At 38.2% G+C, this 8,158-nt stretch overlaps 1 long non-coding RNA gene across 1 annotated transcript in view; it reads right to left on the bottom strand.

Annotated features, from left to right (window-relative positions):
* LOC113456054 overlaps window positions 1–8,158 on the bottom strand; it is a 22,504-nt gene that overhangs the window by 5,522 nt on the left and 8,824 nt on the right. The window contains exon 3 of the long non-coding RNA XR_003376926.1: window positions 867–1,007. This is a non-coding gene — a long non-coding RNA (uncharacterized LOC113456054). The remainder of the gene's footprint in view (window positions 1–866; window positions 1,008–8,158) is intronic.

The following is an 8,158-nucleotide window of genomic DNA, read 5'->3' as shown; positions in this document are numbered from 1 at the left end:
CTTGTAGACCAGGCTGGCCTCGAACTCACAGAGATCCGCCTGCCTCTGCCTCCCGAGTGCTGGGATTAAAGGCGTGTGCCACCACCGCCCGGCTCAGTTTGTTTTCTTAAACACACCAAGAACACCTACTCAGAGGAGATGTACACACACACACATACACACACACACACAGGATGGACCCACTTACTTCAATCAATGATCAAGAAAATGCGCTACAGACTTGCGCATTTACATTACAGATAGAGGCAGTCTCTCAACTGAGGTTCCTCATTGTAAAGACTCCAATTTGTGTCAAGTTGATCAAAAAGAAAAAAAAAGAAAAGAAAAAATGAACCAGGACATCACGTATAATAGAAATCCACAGAAGAAAAGAAAGAAGAATCATAGAAATATTCAAAGACATAATGACCAAAAACTTTCCAAACCTGATATCAATCATTAGCTTATAAATCCAAGAAACCCAAAAAGGAAAGAACGTCCCTAGAATTAATTATGGTGGTATTATATTATTCTACAACTGTACCAAATAGCCACTGACTTGTCATTACTACATGAGCACATTCTATGGGGAGTAAATTACATCTCAAGAAGGTTAGTTTTAATTCATTTTACAGGGGAAATAAAGTACTGATTTATACTGCAATGCTACAACATGAATGTTCCCTCAAAACATTCTGCTAGGCAAAGACAACAATTGTAACACCAGACAGGGAAGCAAGTAGGCTCACTGCAAATCTTCACCTCTCCGTACTCTTTTATAAATCCAATTATCCAGTTTGGCCCACCTCTGTAGCAGACCACACGCTGAGACCTCCCCTCCTTCATTACGCCATTTCCAGCAGACCACAGAAATCACCTCCACCAACCTTTATTCCCCACACTCATCACTGCCCTGGTCCCAACTCCAGCAGGCATTCCCTGGGAACTCGCAGGACACTCTGGCCAGGAAAGATCTTCAGAGCCTCTTCAAAAATCTCAAGATTCAAGCCCCATTTTTCTGGTCATCTCTGTAACAAAACAGCTGTTATAGCCACTCCTCACAATCTATCCTTGTACCCAGGAAACTAGGCAGATATGGTGAAACACCCTGCTTTCCCACCTCCAGCACACCCCTGAGACACCGACTCTTAAGTGTCAGCTCCCAGAACTCCCAGTGGACACATCTAGCAGTATCCCAGAAGAATTCCCTTCCAGGCAACACAAAGCTGCCACACTCTAAGCACCAGAGAGGGCAAGTGAAACCAAGGAATAAAACTCATACCCAACAAAGACAAGATCAGATATCAACACCTAGAATGGGAATCTTTCTGAACCCAGAAGCCTAGCCGCCAGTGTAGAACCACAGTCAATTATAGCCAGGACAGTATGTCTCCACTAGAGGCCAGCAACCCACCACAGTAGAACCTGAGTATATAACTGAAATACAAGACAAAGACTGTAAAACAGCCTTGATGAATGTGTCAGATGCCCTTTAAAAGGCTATGATTGAATCCTATAAAGAAATCTATGAAAACAGAATCAAACAGGGGAAGGAAATGAATAAAATCCTGAAAGTAGAAATAGAATCAATAAAGAAAGTCCAAACTGAGGGAAATCTGGAGACAAAAATTTAGAAGCTAAAACAGGAATCTCAGAGTCAAGCCTCACCAATAGAATACAAAAGATGAAAGAGATATTGTAGATACAATAGAAGGAATGGATGTCTTGGTCAAAGAAAATGTCAAATCTAAAACATTTCTGACATAAAACATCCAGGAAATCTGGAACAAATTTCACACACACACACACACACACACACACACACACACACACACACACACCTCATATACTCAAAACATTAAATACAGAACAACAACAACAAAGAATGTTGAAAGCGAAAGAGAAAAAGACAAAGTAAATATAAAGGTAGACCTATTTAAAGTCTCAGTGGAGACTTTAAAGGCCAGAAAGCCCTGGACAGATGTGCTACAGATTGTAAGAGACCACAGATGTCAGCCCAGACTACTAGACCCAGCAAGACTTTTAATAACAATAGATGGGAAAAATAAGATTTTCTATAATTAAACTAAATTTAAGCAGTATCTACCAATCCAGCTCTACAGAAGGCACAGAAAGAAAACTCCAACCTAAATAGGAAAACACAGGGGAAAAAATTCCAGACCAACAAATCAAAAGGGAAAACACACACACACACACACACACACACACACACACACACACACACACACTCCAATAGCAACAACAGCAAAGTAACAGAAAACACAGTTCACTGCTACCTCTCTACATCAACTGTCTCAATCCCCCAATGAAAAGACATAAACAAACTGAATGGCTATGAAAACAGGATCCATCCTTCTGCTGCATCAAAGAAAAACAACTTAACATTGAGAACAGACATCACCTCAGGGTAAAACGATGGAAAACGATATCCCAAGCAAATGGACCTACAAAGTCAAGCTATGTATACATTTTAATATCGGACAAAATAAGACTTCAAACCAAAAATAATAAGGTACTACATACACATCAAAGAAAACAGCTACCAAAAAGATGATGCAATTCTTAATGTCTATGCCCCATACACAAAGGCAACCAAGTTAGTAAAAGAAACACCACTACAGCTTAAAGCACATATTGAACCTCAAACATTTATAGTAGAAGACTTTTTAAACCCTACTCTCACCAATAGACAGGTCATCCAGACAAAAACTAAACAGAAAATAATGTGGGACCCAGCCATGATAAGCTAAGTATGGGCAGGTCACCCAGTGGAAGTTTTTACTTCCAACCATTATCACCTGCCAGAGTAGAACTCAGCCATCGATAAATTTAATAAGAGGCCTGAGTCTGAGTAGTTTACCCTGAAGCAATATCTGGTAGCAGGAAAAACCACAAGCTGAGATTACCCAACCACCACCCAAGAACAGACCATTCAAACGAAATGCCTAACATTCCAACCACTGTAGATAGGATCACCTGCCAGCACACTTCACCAGGACACCCCTAGACAAATGTCAGCAAATCATGGGTCCTAAACTTCAGAAACCCCTCACCTCCACCTTTACTACTATAAAAACCCAATTCTAACTGAGCTCGGGGCTCTTTGTTTATTCCAATATGTTGGACATGCAGAGAGACCAAGTTTGAAAATTTGATTAAAATAAAGGTTCTTTGCTTTTACATACGGGACTCGGTCTCCTTGTTGGCTTTTGCAGGGACTTCACAGATTTGGGCATAACAGCGCTAACATGTTATAAACAAAAGATACTTGCATTTCATCCAAACACGAAAGAATATACCTTTTTCTCTGCACCTCATGAAACTTTCTCCAAAACAGACCACATGTTTGGACAGAAAGCAAGTCTCAACAGATACAAAAAAATTTAAATAATACCCTGTGTCCTATTTGATCACCAAGGATTAAGATATTAAGAACAGATATTATGAACAGAAACAACAGAAAGCTTACAAACTCACGGAAACTGAACAACTTACTACTGAATGAAAAATAGGTCATGACAGAAATTAAAGACTGGCTAGAACTGAATAAAAATATACAACCTACACAAATTTACAGAACACAATAAAGTTGGCCCGAAGAGGCAAGTTCATAGCACTAAGTGCCTATTTTAAAAACTGGAGAGATTTTTTACTAGTAACTTAAAAGCACAACTAAAAGCATTAGAACAAAAGAAATCAAACCCAAAAGAAGTAGACTATCTGCGTTGGTGGTATAGTGGTGAGCATAGCTGCCTTCCAAAAGAAGTAGACTGTAAGAAATAATCAGACTCAGGGCTGAAATCAATAAAATAGAAACAAACAAATAAAAAAATAAAGAATCAGTGAAGCAAAGGGTTGGCTCTTTAAGAAAATCAATAAGATTGACAAATCCTTGTCCAAATTAATTAAAAGGCAAAGAGAAAAGATCCAAATTTTAAAAATTAAAATGAAAAGGGGGACATAACAACAGACGCTGAGAAAATCAAATGAATCACAAGGACATACTTTAAAAACCTGTACTCCACCAAAATGGAAAATCAAAAAATAATGATTTTTTTCAATATATACAATTTACCAAAGTTAAATCAAGATCAGATGAACAACTTAAACTGACCTATAACCCCTAGCAAAGTGAAAAAAATAATTAAAAATCTCCTAATCAAATAAGGCCCAGGGTCAGATGGTTTGAGTGCAGCTTTCCACTAGACTTTCAAAGAAGAGTTAATCCGGTATTCCTCAAATAAAATAAAAGGAGAAGGAACATTCCAAAATTCATTTTATGAGGTCACCGTTATCCTGATATGCAAACCACATAAAAGCCCAACCGAGGAGGAAAGTTACAGACCAATTATTAACATAGGTGCAAAAATTCTTAATTAAATACTCGCAAATTGATCCCAAGAACACATCAAAAAGATCATCTACCATGATCAAGTATACTTCATCCCAGATATGTTCAATATAAGAAAATCAGTAAATGTATTCCAACAGATGATCACAGAAAGACAAAATAAACATATGCTCATCTCATTTGATGCAGAAAAGGCCTTTGACAAAATCCAACATTCCTTCATGATAAAAATCCTAAAGAGATTAGGGATACAAGGGACATACCTTAACACAATAATGACAACTTACAGCTAGCCCATAATCAACATTAACTAAAATGGAGAGAAACTCAAAGCAATTTCACTAAAATTAGGACTAAGACAAGGTTGTTCACTGTCTCAATACTTACTCAACACAGTACTTGAAGTCTCAGAGCAATATGACAACTGAAGAAGACGAAGGTGCTATAAATAGGAAGGGAAGAAAAGTATCATGATTTGCAGATATGTTAGCATATATAAGTGACCCTGAAAATTCCTCCAGTTAATTCCAACAGCTGATACTTCAACAAAGTGCTGGATACAAAATACTCAAAAAAAAAAAAAATCAGTAGCCCTCCTATATACAAGTGACAGACAGACAGAAACAAATAGGGAGAACACCTCTCACAATAACCTTAAATGACATCAAGTATCTTGAGTATCTCTAACCAAGCACGTCTACCAGAAGACAGAAAGATCTTACATGCTCATAGAAAGGAAGGAATAATATAGTAAAAATGGTCAGCCTATCAAAAGCAATCTATAGGTTCACTGCAATCCCCATCAAAACTTCAATACAATTGTTCACAGATTGAAAACACAATTTTCAGCTTCATAAGGAAAAATCCCAGGATAGCTAAAGCAGCCCTGAATAATAAAGGAACCGCAGGAGGCATCACCATCCCAGACATCAATGTGAAGTGCAGAGCTGAATAAAAACCACAGGGCACCGGCACAAAATCAGACTCATTGACCAATGGAATCAAACTGAAGGCCCAGACTTATATCCTCACACCTATGATACTGATTTTTAATAAACAAGAAAGAAATATACACTAGAAAAAGATTATTCAACAAATGGTGCTGGTCAAACTAGAAGTCTGCTTGGAGAAGAACCCAAATATATCCTTATTTAACTTATTTAACTCCAAACAAATCAAAGACCTCAATATAAACCAGATACACTACACCGCATAGAAAAGTGGAGAATAGCTTCGAACTCATTGTCACAGGAAAAGACTTTCAGAACAGAACACATCTAGCACAGGAACTAAGATCAACAATTAATTAATAAATGGAACAATTAATAAATGGAACCTCATGAAACTGAAAAGCTTCTGCATGACAAAGGACACCATCATTAGGACAAAGTGTCAGCCTACAGAAAGGGGTAAGATTTTTACCAACTACACATCTGATAAAGGGCTAATATTCAAAATATATATAAAAAATTCAAAAACTGGATATCAATAAAATAACCCAATTAAAAAAATGTATAGATCTAAACAGAGAATTCTCAACAGAGAAATCTCAAATGGTTAAGAAACACATAAAGAAATGTCTAAATAACCTTAGTCATCAGGGAAATGTAAACCAAAACTACTCTGAGATTTTATCTTACATCTTATAATATCACTATGGAAAACGGCACGGTGGTTCCTCAGGAAGATGGGAATTAATCTACCACTAGATCCAGTTATGCCACTCTTAGTCATATACCCAAAAGCCACTTCATCCACAGAGGCACTTGATCAACTGTTCACTGCTGCTCTATTAATAACAGCCATAAACTGGAAACAATCTAGATAACTCTCAACATTTGAACATGGAAAAGTCAAGCTGGTGCCTACATAGAGCCTTCACGCCTAAATTCTAGCATCTTTGGTACCAGAGGTTACTCTGCACGCTACCAAAAGAGTGAACACCAATGCAGCCACAAACCCTTTGATCTACAACGCTGTTCTCACTGCAACATATGCCAGTGCAATGGTGGCACAAACCTTGTGGGAGTAACCAACCACATCTGGTTTCACTTAAGGCCTACCCCACAATGTGGAACCCACACGTGTCAATGCTTTGGTGACCAAAAACCTGGGACTAGATATCCCAGAGAGCTAGGGCAAAGCCAAATACTACTATTGTTCTAAAAGAACATAGCACTACAACAACTCCTAATGTCATTCTGCTATACTCATAGATCAGTATCTTGCTCAGCCATCATTAGGGAAGCTTCCTTCTGAAGTAGATGGGAAGAAACAAAGAGACTCAAGTCAGATGATATGCAGGGAGAGAGAAAGACCTTGGAACACTCAGCCCTAAAGAGAATGTCTCCCTCAAATCCCTCCCCTCAGGGCTGAGGCAACTCTGTAGAAAAAGAGGAAAGAGTATAAGAGCCAGAGGGAATGGAAGACACCAAGGAAACAAGACTTTCTAAACACTACAGGACTAACGCACATATGAACTCACAGAGATGGAAGCCACAGGCACAACATTTGCACAGGTCTTCGCCAGAAAGGGTCATAGAAGTAAAAGCAGAAGTGGATACATGAGTGTTCTCGTCAGACGTGATCCAGAGTTGTGGGGGAAGAAGCATATGCTGAGGGAGAAGTTCTTCACAAGTGCCTGGAGCATTCCCAATTTACTCTACTGTACTGTCCCACCCTACATCATATAGACCCTACCTTCTCAAACTGCATCACCAACCAATGTAGAGGCCACATAAAGGAATTAAAGGTAGCAAGACAAATGTGGCAATAGAAGGTTTCTGGATGTGCAACAAAAATTATTTTAAAATCAAATTTGCAATGAATTTGGGGTGTTTCTGGCTAGCACTGACTTGTGCTGCACTTGCAGCCTTGGTTCTGAACATGTGCCTGAGCACATTGTAATGAATGCATGTGGAATCACAGCACACAGCACAAACCAACACTCAGACTCAAGACCAGTGTTCACTATAAACTGCAGCTTTCACCGCCTACGCCATGTTTCTGCACTTGCAGACGCGCAACAGTTCAATTAAAAAGCAAAGACTTCTTATATTTTTCTATTATCATTCCTCAGCATGTAAGGATTTAGTCAACACTTGTTTGATTTTATTGTATTAGAACGCTTGATTTTTAAAACTGCTGTTAGAGATGCTGGCTTGAGTTTTATACAAGGTCATTGGATGAATTTTGGAATGGGATTGGACAGAATTTCCAACAGTTTCGGGAATGCCTCCAAACACACTGCTGCCATTTTGTACTATGTGTTTATGCCCAGCAGCATTCTTGAGTTCCATGATTGTGAAACAAGATACTAATCAGCTCTGAGAATGGTTGAAGATGCTCTACAGATATTCGGTCAAGATTTGATTCTTTGTGTAAGGATAAAGAGCACACCATCTCATTAGTACTCAAAGTTGCTTCTCTTTAATAAATTACAAAGTGGTGAGTATGCTGAATAAGTGTTTCAAAATAAAACTCTCTAGGATTTATTATTAGTACACATTTAATTTGAATACAGATCATGTAAAAAGTTTTCTGACTAAATTGGGTCATGAGTACAATAAATTTAAGAATTGCTGGTCTAGATCAAGAGTCTACACCCTGGGCAACTGTATATCACAGTCCCTACTTACATAGCCCTAAAGTGCTTTTCCTACTTTTTCTCAGAGAACCAACTACGCTATATAATTTTATATATATGTTTGCTTACATTTTGGTTTTGGAGGGGGGTTGTGGTTTGTATTGGTTTGGTTTGGGTTTTTTGTTTTGGTTTGGTTTGTCTTGTCTTGTTTTTTTTTTTTT

Source organism: Microtus ochrogaster, chromosome 5 (genome assembly GCF_000317375.1).
Source record: "Microtus ochrogaster isolate Prairie Vole_2 chromosome 5, MicOch1.0, whole genome shotgun sequence".
Lineage (NCBI taxonomy): Eukaryota > Metazoa > Chordata > Mammalia > Rodentia > Cricetidae > Microtus > Microtus ochrogaster.
The sequence above is the reverse complement of the archived record's forward strand: the minus strand, read 5'-3'. Positions and strand labels throughout refer to the sequence as shown.